The sequence below is a fragment of the Urocitellus parryii genome, chromosome 4 (assembly GCF_045843805.1).
Source record: "Urocitellus parryii isolate mUroPar1 chromosome 4, mUroPar1.hap1, whole genome shotgun sequence".
Classification (NCBI taxonomy): Eukaryota; Metazoa; Chordata; class Mammalia; order Rodentia; family Sciuridae; genus Urocitellus; species Urocitellus parryii.
The window spans coordinates 148,772,784-148,785,992 of record NC_135534.1 but is presented as its reverse complement, the minus strand read 5'-3'; positions in this window follow the sequence as shown (position 1 = coordinate 148,785,992).

Sequence of the window (13,209 nt, the reverse complement as noted above, 5' to 3'; positions counted from 1 at the left end):
AGAACAAACCACTACCCAGAAGTACATGTCTTCAGCCTTGTCTTGGTCCATGTCCCACATCTTGTCCTCCACACAATCCACGGAGGCAGTCTTCCTGGAATCAGTGTGTATTTACTGCTTCTCATGATATGGCCACTGTTCTTTTAATGTGATGCCTTCAATCTCTTTTATGTCCCACTTTGATTAGGCTCTTATAAGTAAAAAATATTTTCCACTACTTGAGTAATAATAATGCAAGTAAAATGACAAATGATAATTAATATTTTCTCTTTTCCCATCATCCTCCCTCTCCATATTCCCTTTCTTTTGTTCTACTGATCTGCCTTTAATTTTGGTGAGATCCACCCCCAATTTTCTTTTCCACTTTATTTTCTAATTTCCACATTTCAGAAGTCATGTGACCCTGAACTTTCCAGTTATTTTAACATAATGTGTTCCATCCGTTTTCCTGTAAATCATGTAATTTTTAAAAATTTTTGTCACATTTTATTTCATGATTCACTTTTTCTAGTCTGCTAATTTTGTTCTTTCTTTCTCACTCTTGGTTTTAAAAGTGTGATTTTAATTTATATAACTACAGTGTTTAGATTTGCCTCTATTCTATTTAGATACTAAGAGCTTAGAGAAACAGAAAATTTTTGAATGAAGATATCCTGAAATAATTATACTGGTGCTAGTTTTTATGTTTCCCCATAAACTTTCTCCAAGAAGGTAAATTAGTAAAATCAAATTATTATATCTAGCAATAAAATGATGTAGCTATAATTTGAGAGTGATGTCTTAGCTTAAGAAGTTCAGTTTTGTGAATTTAGAAAACAATTTTATTTCCACATTATTTTATTCTAGAAGGTAGAGTTATCTCTTATGTTAGCTAATTGGTAGAAAATTCAATTATAAATAAAATTATGTTTATTACTGCAAAGTATTTGATAGCCATAAAGCTATATTAAAATTATTTGAAGATTAATTATAACATTATTTTAGTAGGAAAGAAATTTAATGGATGATGTGGATTATTTTGATTTTCTAAGAAATTCTTTTTTTTCTATTTTTTTCATTGGTTCTTGTACATGGCAGTAGAATCAATTTTGATAAAATTATACAAGCATGGAATATATCATATTCTAATTAGGACCTCATTCTTGTCAGTAGACATGATGGTGGGATTCACTTAGGTATTTTCATATGTGTATATAGAAAAATTATGTTAGACTCATTCTACTGTCTTTCCTATTCTTTTCCTCCCATCCTTCCCTTTGTTATCCTTTGTGTAATCTACTGAACTTCTCTTCTTCCCCTCCCCTCTTATACTGTAGTTTAGCTTCCATGTCAACTTTTGTTTTTTTGGGGGGGGATTGGCTTATTTCACTTAGAAAGATAGTCTTCAGATCCATCCATTTACTGCAAAATTTCATAAAGTCGTTCTGCTTGTGGCTGAGTAATATTCTATTGTGTAAATATACCACAGTTTCTTTATCCATCCACCCATCTGTTAATGGGAATCTAGGATGGTTCCATATCTTAGCTTGTAGGGAAAACAAAAAGAGATACATAGACAAGATGCAGAGGCAGGAAAGATGGCTGAATGGCAGAATGGCCAAGCTGCCAGCTTTATTTATATCAGTAGGTTACATTAGGTCATTGGCATCAGTAATACATTATAATCCATTGTGTAATTAGGTAGGTTACAGAGTTAGCAATATTATGCAGTTTATTCCTCAGTTACATACTATAGTTGCAATGTGTAATGTTAGGAGCTTTGGGTAGCTCTCAAGAAAGTCCATTGTTTAAAGTTACTATTACCTGAAGAGGTTCAGGAGCAGCAGAGCTTGTTGAAACATTGTGATTGTCAAACAAGAGTGTTTCTTTATTCTCAGGAACTGTGTGCCTGAGATTAAGGTCAAGGCTGATAAGACTCTAGCACAGAGCCTCCTCATGCAGGGAGGGCATTGTTACAGCAGCCTGGCATTTCCTATCAGCCAGGCATTCTGTGTCTTTGCACAGAAACTTCCTTAACCACCAAGCATGCCACAGTCATGAAGCTATCAGAGACCCCAATCCCAAACACAGAACCCCTACATTAGCTATGGTAAATTGTGCTGCTATAAACATTGATGTGCTGAGTCACTGTAATATGCTGATTTTAATATACTGAGAAGTGGGATAACTGAGTCAAATAATGGTCCAATTTCTGGATTTTGAGGAATCTCCATACTGATTTCCATAGTGGTTGCACCAATTTGCAGTCCCACCAACAATGTATGAGTGTTCTCTTTTCTCCACATAGTTGCCAACATTTGTTATTACTTGTATTCTTGATAGCTGCCATTCTGACTGGAGTGAGATGAACTCTCAGTGTAGTTTTAATGTGCATTTCTCTAATTGCTAGTGATGTTAAACATTTTTTATGTGTGTGTTGACCATTTGTATTTCTTCTTGAGAAGGATCTATTCAGTGGCTTTGCCTATTTATTGATTGGGCTATTTATTTATTCATTTTGTGTTAAGTTTTTTGAGTTGTTTATATATCCTGGAAATTAATACCCTGTCTGACGTGCAGGTGACAAAGATTTCCTCACATTCTGTGGGCTTTCTATTTATACTCTTGATTGTTTCTTTTGCTAATAAGCTTTTTAGTTTGATGCCATTCCATTTATTGATTTTTAAATTTTATTTTTTTGTACTTTAGGACTCTTGTTAAGAAAGTCAGTTCCTGAGCCAATATTTTGAAATGTTGGGCCTATATTTTCTTCTAGTATGTGCAGGGTTTCTGATCTAAGTGCTAGATCTTTGATCCATTTAGACATTACTTTTGTGCAGGGTGAGAGATGGTGGTTAAATTTTACTCTATTACATATGAATTTCCAGTTTTCTCAGCACTATTTGAAGAGGCTATCTCGTGTGTGTGTGTGCACGCGCATGCGTGCGTGTCTTTATTCAGTATGAAATAACTGAATTTATGTGGGTTTGTCTCTTGTCTTCTATTTTGTTTCAGGGATCTTCTTGCCTATTTTGGTGCCAGTACCATGCTGTTTTTGTTACTATAGCTCTCTAGTATAATTTAAGGTCTGGTATTGTGATGAATCCTGCTTCAATTTTCTCATTTAGGATTGCTTTAGTTTTTCTAGACCTCTTATTTTTCCAAATAAATATCATGACAGTTTTTCTATTTCTATGAAGAACATTATTGGAATTTTGATGGAAATTGCATTGAATCTGTATTGTGCTTTTGGTAGTATGGCCATTTTAACAATATTAGTTCTGCCTATCCAAGAACATGGGTGATCTTTCCATCTTCTAAGGTCTTCTTCAATATCTTTTTTAATGTTCTTTAGTTTTAATTGTAGGAAACCTTCCCCTCTTTTGTTAGATTAATTTCTAAGTACTTTTTTGAGGCTAATGTGAATGGGATGGTTTTCCTAATTTCTCTTTCAACTGCTTCATTATAGTATAGGAATGCAATTAATTTATGAGTGTTAATTTTGTATCCTGCTACTATTCTTAATTCATTTATAAGTTCTGGAATTTTACTGGTGATGGAGTTTTTTGGGTCTTCTAAATATATAATTTTATTACCAGATAATAGGGGTAGTTTGAGCTCTTCTTTTCCTAATTGTATCCATTTAATTTCTTTCTTTTGACTGATTACTTTGGCTAAATTTTCAAGGAATATGTTGAATGAAAGTGGTGAAAAAGTCATCCCTGTCTTGTTCCTGTTTTTAGAGGGACTTCTTTCAATTTTCTCTGTTTAGAACAATGTTGGCTTTGAATTTATTATATATAGCTTTTACAATATTAATGTATGTTCATTCTATTCTTAGATTTTCTAGTGTTTTGAATATGAGCAGATGCTCTATTTTGTCAAATGCTTTTTTTGAATCTATTAAGATCATCATGTGCTTCTCATCTTTAAGTCTATTTATGTGATGTATTACATTTATTGATTTCCATACATTGAACCAACTTTGCATCTGTGGGATAAAACTCACTTGATCATGGTGCACTTTCTTTATAGTGTGTTTTGTATGTGATTTGCCAGTAATTTCACTCTCTTTATGGCTGAATAAAACTCCATTGTGTATATAGACTACATTTTCTTTATCCATACATCCATTGAAGGATATCTATGCTGGTTCCATAGTTTTGTTATTGTAAATTGTGCTCCTATAAACATGATGATTAATCATGATGATTAATTCTTTTAAGATATGTTGAACTTCAGTTGCTAATATTTTGTTGAAGATTTTTGCCTTTATGTTCACCAGGAATATTGGCCCACAATTTTCTTTTCTTGTAGTATCCTTGTCTGGCTTTGGGTGTTATTGTATTGCTATAGTATGCTGACCTTAGTTCTTTAATATACTGAGAAGTGATATATATTGGTAATATGGTGGTTCCATCCCTAGTCTTTTGAAAAGCTTCTATACTGATTCCCATAGTGCTTGTACTAATTTACAGACCCACCAACAGTGTAAACATGTTACTTTTTCTCCATAAACTCTCCAGCATTTATTATAATTTGTGTTCTTGATGGCTCTCATTCTGGCTGGAGTGAGTTAAATCTTAGTGTAGTTTTGATTTGCATAGAAGAGATATTTGTACTATATTAACTCTTCCAATCTGGAAGAAGGCTTGTCTTTCCATTTATCTATGTTTTCTTCAATCTCATCAGTGTTTTATTTAAGTAGATGATTCCTTCTTAGTTATATGTACACCTCGGCACTTCATTTTTCTTGCTATTATAGAATTCATTTTCAGATAGCTCATTATTAGAATATAGAAATGCTATGGATTTTTGTATTTTGCATTTCTATCCTCCAACTTTACTGAATTGGTTTATCAGTTCAACCAGTTGTCATCTTTTATTTTTGTTTTTGGTGGATTTCTTAGGGTTTTCTATAGTTGGCACATCATGTCATCTGCATATAGGAACAATTTCACCTTTTCATTCCTATTAAGGTGCCTTTCTTTCTCTCTTTTTCATAAGTGTTCTGGCAAGGACTTCCAATAGTGTGTTGAATAGAAGTGGTGAAGTGAACATCCTCATCTTGCTCCTGATCTTAGAGAAAATGCTTTCAAGTTTTTGACATTGAGAATAATTTCAGCTATGGGCTTGTCATCTACAGCATTCATTGTACTGAGGCACAGCACCTCCATACCTAATTAGATGACAGTTTGTATCTTAAAAGCATGGTGAATTCTCTTAAATGATTTGCTGCATGTATTGGGATAATAGTATGATTTTTATCCCTCATTCTGTTAATGCAGTGTATCACATTTAACTATTAGTGTATGTTGAAACATCCTTACATCCCTGGGATAGAATCCACTTGATCATGATGATTTATTCTTTTAAGATATGTTGAACTTCAGTTGCTAATATTTTGTTGAAGATGTTTGCCTTTATGTTCACCAGGAATATTGGCCCACAATTTTATTTTCTTGTAGTGTCTTTGTCTGGCTTTGGGATCAGAATAATCCTGGCCTCATCTAAAGAGTTTAGATGTACTCCCTCCATTTTGTTTTTCTGTATGAGTTTGAGAATGACTGGCATTAGTTCTTTAAATGTTTTTTGAAGTAGCAGTGAGGCCATCTCTTCTGGGCTTTTCTTTGACAGGAGATATTTTATTACTGATTCAACCTCCTTACTCACTATTGTGTGTTCATATTTTTCTATTTCTTCATTGTTTAAACTTGGTATATTGTATATAGCTAAGAATTTGTCCATTTCTCACAGATTATTCAATCTATTGATATATAATTTTTCATAGTAGTCTCTTACAAACTTTTATATTTCTGTGGTATTTGTGGTAATGTCTCTGTTAATTCCTGCTTTTATTTATTTAACTCTTTTTCTCTCACCCATTATTTTAGCTAACGCCTTGTCGATTTTATTTATCTTTTTAAAAACACAATTCCTGATTTTGTTGAATTTTTCTAGCCTCTATTTTATTTATTGCAGTTATAATCTTTATTTTTCTCTTATTCTGCTCACTTTCAGCTTAGATTTCTTCCTATTTACTTGAAAGATAATGCTATGTTGTTTATTTGAGAACTTCATTCATTTATAATGTGTTTATTGCTGCTATTAAAAACTCTTGGAAATACTTTTGCTGCATCCCATAAAATGTTTCCATTTTTACTTTTCTCCACTATTTTTTAAAATTTTAATATCCTCTGTTACCTTTTGGTCATTTGGAAGAATGTTCTGTAATTTTCACACATTTGTATGTTTTCCAAAATGTCAACTGTTATTGATTCATAGTTTCTACTGGAGTTCAAATAGATATTTAATATAATTTTAGTCCTCATATATTTAAGAGGAAGCATATGGTTGGATTTTGATTTTTTAATTTTTAAATCTGTTCAGACACTATAATTTTTGACTGAAAATTTTAAGACATGTACATGCAAGGTAATTGGTTGGTAAGTACATGATACTGCCATTTTAAATTTATTTTTTGAATGTTTTATAGGTCATGTTTCTTTTTGTCTTGTGTTTATACTGTGTAATTCAATAGCTTTCTGTAGTAATATGCTTTAAATCCTTATATTTTATGTAACTTCTATATGTTTATAGTTACCACAGATCTTACATAAAACATATTATCCTTTTAATAAGCCAGCTTAAACTAATAAAAACTTTACACACAAAATTCTACATCTTTATTGCCATCCCCCCAATTTTTATGATTTTCTTTTGAAAACTTGTAGTTTTTCTGATTTGCAACCTGTATCAATTTATCTATCTGTTCCTATTTTTAATAGTTTTGTCCTTGTTATGGTTTATGTCTTTGTGGTATCCCCCAAAAAGCTCACATGTGAGACAATACAAAAAGGTTTGGAGGAAAGCTGATTGGGTCATAGCCTTAATCTAGTCAGTGAATTAATTCCTATGGGAGTAACTGAGTGGTAGCTGGAGGAAGGTGGGGTGTGGCTGGAGGAAGTGAATCACTGGAGGCATGGCTATGGAGTATGTATTTGATTCTGAAGAGTGGAGTCTCTCTTGGCCTCCTGATCACCATGAGAACTGCTTCTCTATTCCACACTCTTCCACCTGCCTTACCTCCAGCCCCAAGGAATGGTGCCAGCTTTCTATGGACTAAGACCCCTGAAACTGTGAGCCCTCTAATAAACTTTTCCTCCTCTATAATTCTACTGGTTGGATCTGTTAGTCACAGCAGTAAAATAGCTGACTGAAACAGTCTTCTAACCTTCATAGTTTGATAGCATTTCAATGCACATTACACTAAATATTAGAAGATTTCTGAATATGACTGCTATGACATATCTTTAAGGATTTTTTCTTTCATGTGGTTTGTGTTATTAACCTTTCATTTCAGTTTAAATATCCTCCTTCATCAATTCCTATAAAGCATTCCCAGTGGTGATGAATTCTTTCAGTTTTTATTTGTCTGGGAGAACTTTTATGCATTTCTCACTTCTGAAGGATAGCTTTGCTAGATAAAAGGTTCTTGGGTTGCAATGTTTTGTTTGTTTGTTTATTTGCTTCAGCACACTGAATATCTCATCCTCTTTTCTCCTGGCCTGTAGTGTTTCTGATGAGAAGTCTGCTGAAAGCCATAATGGACTTCCCTTGAATTTGATGATTTCTTTCCTTCTTGCAGCTTTCACTTGTCCTTCCTTGTCTTTGTTGGTAATTTGATTATGGAGTCTTTGGTAAACTGTTCTGTGGTTAAATTTCATTGGAGATCTTGTGGCTTAATTTACCTGGATATTGTTTTCCAGCAGATTTGGGGATTTTTTTCAGCTATTATTTTCTTAAATTTCTTTTGGAATGCCCCCTCACCCCATCTTTCTGGAACTTTGATTATGCAAAATGTTTCATGTGTTTGATGACATCTTATAAATTAATTATTTTTTATTCTTATTTTTATTTGTGTTAGTTCCTTTGATAAGGTAATGTCAAATGTCCAATGAATGAACCCACTGATTTTTTCTTCTACTTGTCAAGCCTGCTGTTCAAGATTGCTATTGAATTTTCATTTTGGTTATTATCTGATCTCCAATATTTCTTTTCATTGTTTCTATTTCTTTGTCAAACTTCTCATTTCGTTCATGAATTGTTTTCCAATTTTCATTTAACTCTCTACCTGTATTCTTTTGTTGTTGTTGTTGTTTTACCTAAATTCTTTCAAAGGATTATTCTGAATCCATTGTTCATCATTTATAGATCCCTATTTCTTACAGGTCCATTATTGAAGCTTTGTTAGCTTCTATAGTGATGCCATATTTCCCTTATTTTTCACAATTCTTCTTTTGGTGCCTTTGCATTGAGGATAGACCATCTCTTTTGGTTTTTGAAAATCTTTTTGTCAGTGACAGATGCTAGATTATTTACTCTAGCCAAGGATTCTGGATGGACCAGCTAGTATTGACCCCACACAGGTAGAACTTGGGTTAGGTTCTCTGGTTCTACTGAGACTCTGTGCTCTGAGGTCAGAAGGTAATCCTACTTCTACTCTGAGGTCTGGAGATATCACTGACTAGACTCTAGACAGGCAGAGTTATTTACTGGTCTTTGTGATAATCTCAATCATCTCTCATTGTACCGTGTTGCATGTGTCTTCCCTAACTGGGCAATACTAATGTTTGGGTTCTGTGGTTGAGAAGTGCTGTGTGCTTCAAGGATGTGTGAGAACTGTGTGGTCATTTCTCAGCCACACAGTGCAGCCAGGGTCAGATGCTATACTCCACAGATATCTCCAGACCTAGGCTTGAGTTGTGTATGAGGATAAGCTTCAACATTGTGCTGAGGCTTGAAAATTTGCCACTCAGCTACTGAGGTTGGGCTGGGCATGATGCTCCTTCCACTGGCAAACACAGAATAAAACTTGCCTCTTGACCTGGGGTTAGTTTTATAAAAATACCAAGGCTTAGTTTGATAACCCTTGGGTTTGGGAAAGGCCAGCTTCTCCCCTACAGGTTAATGTTGATCTCACTTGTGTCCCTGCCTAGGGAAGGCTTAAGGAGAATTTTGAACCTAACTGGAAAGCTCCCTTGGGACTTTTGCCTGGCAGATTTATGAACCACACTTCCTGCAGTACTATGTATTAGCTGGTCTCTCTGGTGTTGTGCCCCCTATTAAACAAAATGCAGAGCAACCACCCAGATATGCATGGTACTCACTAAGAACGCCATCTTTGCTCTTTGCTTCTAAGTGACCACAGGTGAGGAGGCCAGGGTTTTCCCATGAAATGAGACAAAAGAGAGCTCCCTCCAAAGAGTACCAGAATGGTGGGGAACAAATGCCCTCTAGCTCTCTTTTTGGAAGGTAGGAACCATGGGCCCAGTAGACTCTACTGAGTGTGGCATTGTGCCCTCTTGTGATAGGGATATACAGTTAAAAAGAAATCATTCCTCTTATCAGTCAAACATGTTTTTGTCAATTCTACTGTGTAACAGGTGCCTTAGCCTCAATTCTGAGTTCTGGGATATCAACAAAGATATTATTGGCTGTGAGTATTTGATACTTTGATTCTGTGGGTTAGGGGTAGTGGGACTGTAGAACTATATCAACCTCATTACTTCTTGCTGACATCACTCTCCTGCTCCCCATTTGTTTGCATATCCCTTCTGAGATATATCTCTTTTCACATGCTTATTGGCCATCTTCTCTGGAATAATTCTGGTTTAAATCACTTGCCTAGTTTTGAGTTGGCTTATTCATTTTTATGTTGTTAATAAGTAGTTTTGAATGTGTTCTCAATGTTAGTAGTTGGTCTGGTATACAATTTTCCGCTAACTTCTTCCATTTTTGGATTTGAATTTTCCCCTCTCTTGACAGTGTGTCTTTGGATGCTCCAAAGGTTTTCATTTTGATGCAGTAAAATTTACCTATATTTTCTGTCTGCTGGGATTTTTGGTGCCTTATTCAAGAAGTCATTACCGAATTCATTCAGAAAACTTTCCCCTGTGTTTCTTTCTAAATTTCCTCTAAAGTTTTATAGTTTTATTGATTACACTTAGAAACAGATAAAGTTTAAGTTTTCCTGCCCTGGGCTTGCTCCAGCAGAAGGTTTTTGTTCCTGGACTTTTGTTCCAGTTTTCTGAGATTCACTTTATCTTCTTATCTCTCCAACTTGAGGGAGCTGTCTTGGACTTCAATTCTCTAATTAATCTAAAGGGTTGTTGGTTTTTCAGGTACTCAGTCAATATTTCATTGTGAGAATTGGAAAGGTAACTTGGCAGCTCCTTATATGTCTTCACAGAAGGGTGAGCCCATAACTGGCACAACCAGCCACTGTTGTATGGAAGAAGTATATAACCATTTTCAACATGTGTTCTTTCTCTGTGAAAAGGAAAAATGGCTACTTGACTAGACAGTGTGAAGGCACCTTTAAGACTATTCATGGAGCCAGGCATGGTGGTGGACACTTGTAATCTTAGTGACTCAAGAGGCCGAGGCAGGAGGATCCTGAGTTCAAACCCAGCTTCAGCAATTTAGATTTCATATCATATTAGAATGGCAGCCATCGATTCAGCAAATAATAATAAATACTGGAGAGTATGTGAAGTAAAAGGAAGCTTTTTACACTGTTGGTGGGATTACAAATGATAGACCCAGATACACATGGTAGGTCTATAATACAATGGAAATTACTATGGAGGTTGCAAAAACAAACAAACAAACAAAACTATGCATATAAAAATATATATGAAGATAGATATGAAATTATATATCAAGATAATATATATGAAAAATATATATGTAAAGCTATACATATAGATATATATGAATAAATATATGAACATATATATGAATATACATATATAAATAATTATACTCAGCTGTATCACTCCCAGGTATTTATCCTAAAGAATTAAAACCATCATACTATAGTGATACATGTATACCTATGTTTATAGTAGTACAATTCACAAAAACCAAACTATGAAACCAGTCTAGGTGACTGTCAATATAGATGAATGGATAAAGAAAAAGCAATATACATACACAATGGGGTTTTATCCAGTCATAAAGAAAAATGAGATTATGTCATTTGCCTGGAAATGGCTGGAACTTGAGAACATTATGTTAAGTGAAATAAGCCAAAGTCAGAAGATCATATCTTTTCTCTCATATGTGAGGCCAAGGCATATCTTTTCTTTCATATTGAAGGTCAGAGAGTAAAAGTGAAAAGAAAGGTGGGACTGATTACATGGAAGGCAAAAGTGAGATCATTAGAATAGAGGAATGGTACCAGGAGGTGGAAGAGAGGAGGGAGGAGGAAAGCACTAGGGAGGGGTATTGTCTGAATTACATTGTTATATTGTGTGCATCTACTAATGTGTAACAACAAATCTTTACGATATGTACAACTATAATGCACCAATATAAAAGAAAAATACAAGAGAAAATCTCAAATCACTCTTTCCTGCCTATAAAGTTCCTGCTAAGAAGTGTGCTGTCAAGTGAACTGAGATACCCCTATTATTATTTGTTTCTATTCTGCTGCAGCCTTGCAGAACTTATTTTTAACCCTTTCTTAACCTTTGACTTTTCTTTCCCTGGATACTTATGTCCTCTCTAAGTCTGCAAAGCTTTGTGTCATATGTCTTTGAATAAACTCTCTACCCTTTTGCATTATTTTTGCCTATCTCTCCAAGAAATTGTAAGCAAGCTGGTTATTTTCTGTGATGCTATAGTCATTTCCACTGTTTCAGCAATGGGTGGTGCACAAATCCAGCTTTGCCTGGAGTATGTTGTTAATGTGATTTATTGTTTCAGTACTGGACGATAATCCAAGCATGGATTTGTCCCAAATGTACAGTTGGTGTATCATTCAGAAAGAAACAAAGAAGCACCTAGAAAAAGTAGGCTGTCCCCATAATCCTCTCTCTGGGGCCAGGGTAGGCCCAAGTGCCTTTCCACCACAGTTACCAGCATGTGGTCAGACACTGCATAAATCTGCTGTACCCTGAGCACAGTCACTGTGGATGGACAAGCTCCAGGTTCCTTTTCACACCTATGAGACCACCAAAGCCATCTAGCTATGTCATTTTCTAAGTCCACATCCCACAAAGACTAACATAACACTGTGTTAGGACCAAGGCCTACTTAGGTGGAATGCTGGTCCAAGACCACACAATCAAGTACAAATGATGCCACCTGGAATTGGCAGAGGAATGGAAGGAAAGTAGGAAATTGGCAGGAAGTAATAGCATGTCATTTCTCACAACTGTAGAAGGACCTCAAACCAGTGTTTTCCCATGACTCTCCAGAAAACCATAGGATCCTTTGTGCTTTCTCATCCTCATCAGGAGCTCTGGAAGTCACACATAAGTATAGGCCCATTCTGTAGTTTCTCTTCATTCTATTTCTTGTGTCTTTTGCTGTGCAGAAGCTTCTTAGTTAGATATAATTCCATCTGCCAAATTTTGTTTTTTTTTCTGCACTTTTGGGGTTACATCCAGAAAAACCACTGCCTGTCCCAATGTCTTGAAGTTTTTCCTTTATATTTTCTTCTAATAGTTCCTGGCTTTACATTTAGGTCTTTGATCCATTTTGAGTTGGTTTTTAGGGGTGAGTTTTCTTCAATCTATAGTAATTTAATGTGCCTGAGACTTTTTGAAAAAGTGTGTAATCTTTCATTATAAATGTACATAACATAGTTTGGAAAAAGGTACTTGTGAACAACTTTCCTGATAAGAAAATTTTCACATATATAAATATGCAACATAACCTAATTTCTATTGACTGGAGTTATTTTTTTTTATTAATCCCTTCCAGCCTCCAAAAAAATTTGAAGACATGCAATCAATATTTGTCTTCCGTAGCCACTATATTATCCAGAAAATATACTCTTAGAAAGTAGTTTCATTCTTAAGTTTCTCCAATCCTTAACCACATTTTGTTGTTTATTTTGATTTGTTTTTTGAATATTGCCTACAAATACAAATATTAAAATGATATTCAGTAATCATAAATACAAAGAAATTTAGATGATATTTCAGTTCACAGTGGCTCAAATTCCTGAAAACAGAAAGGAAGAGGGAGTCTTAGCCTATGATATAAAGAAAATTATAAAATTCCTTGTTTTGTCAATGCTGTGAGCACACCCTTAGGTGGATACATAATTTAACCAGACATTAGCAGGCAAACACTTAAGCATCTCACTCTTGTTTAAATAACAGATTGAGCTCATTGTACCAATCCTTTTGTAACAGGTTTGTCAGAGCAACAGTC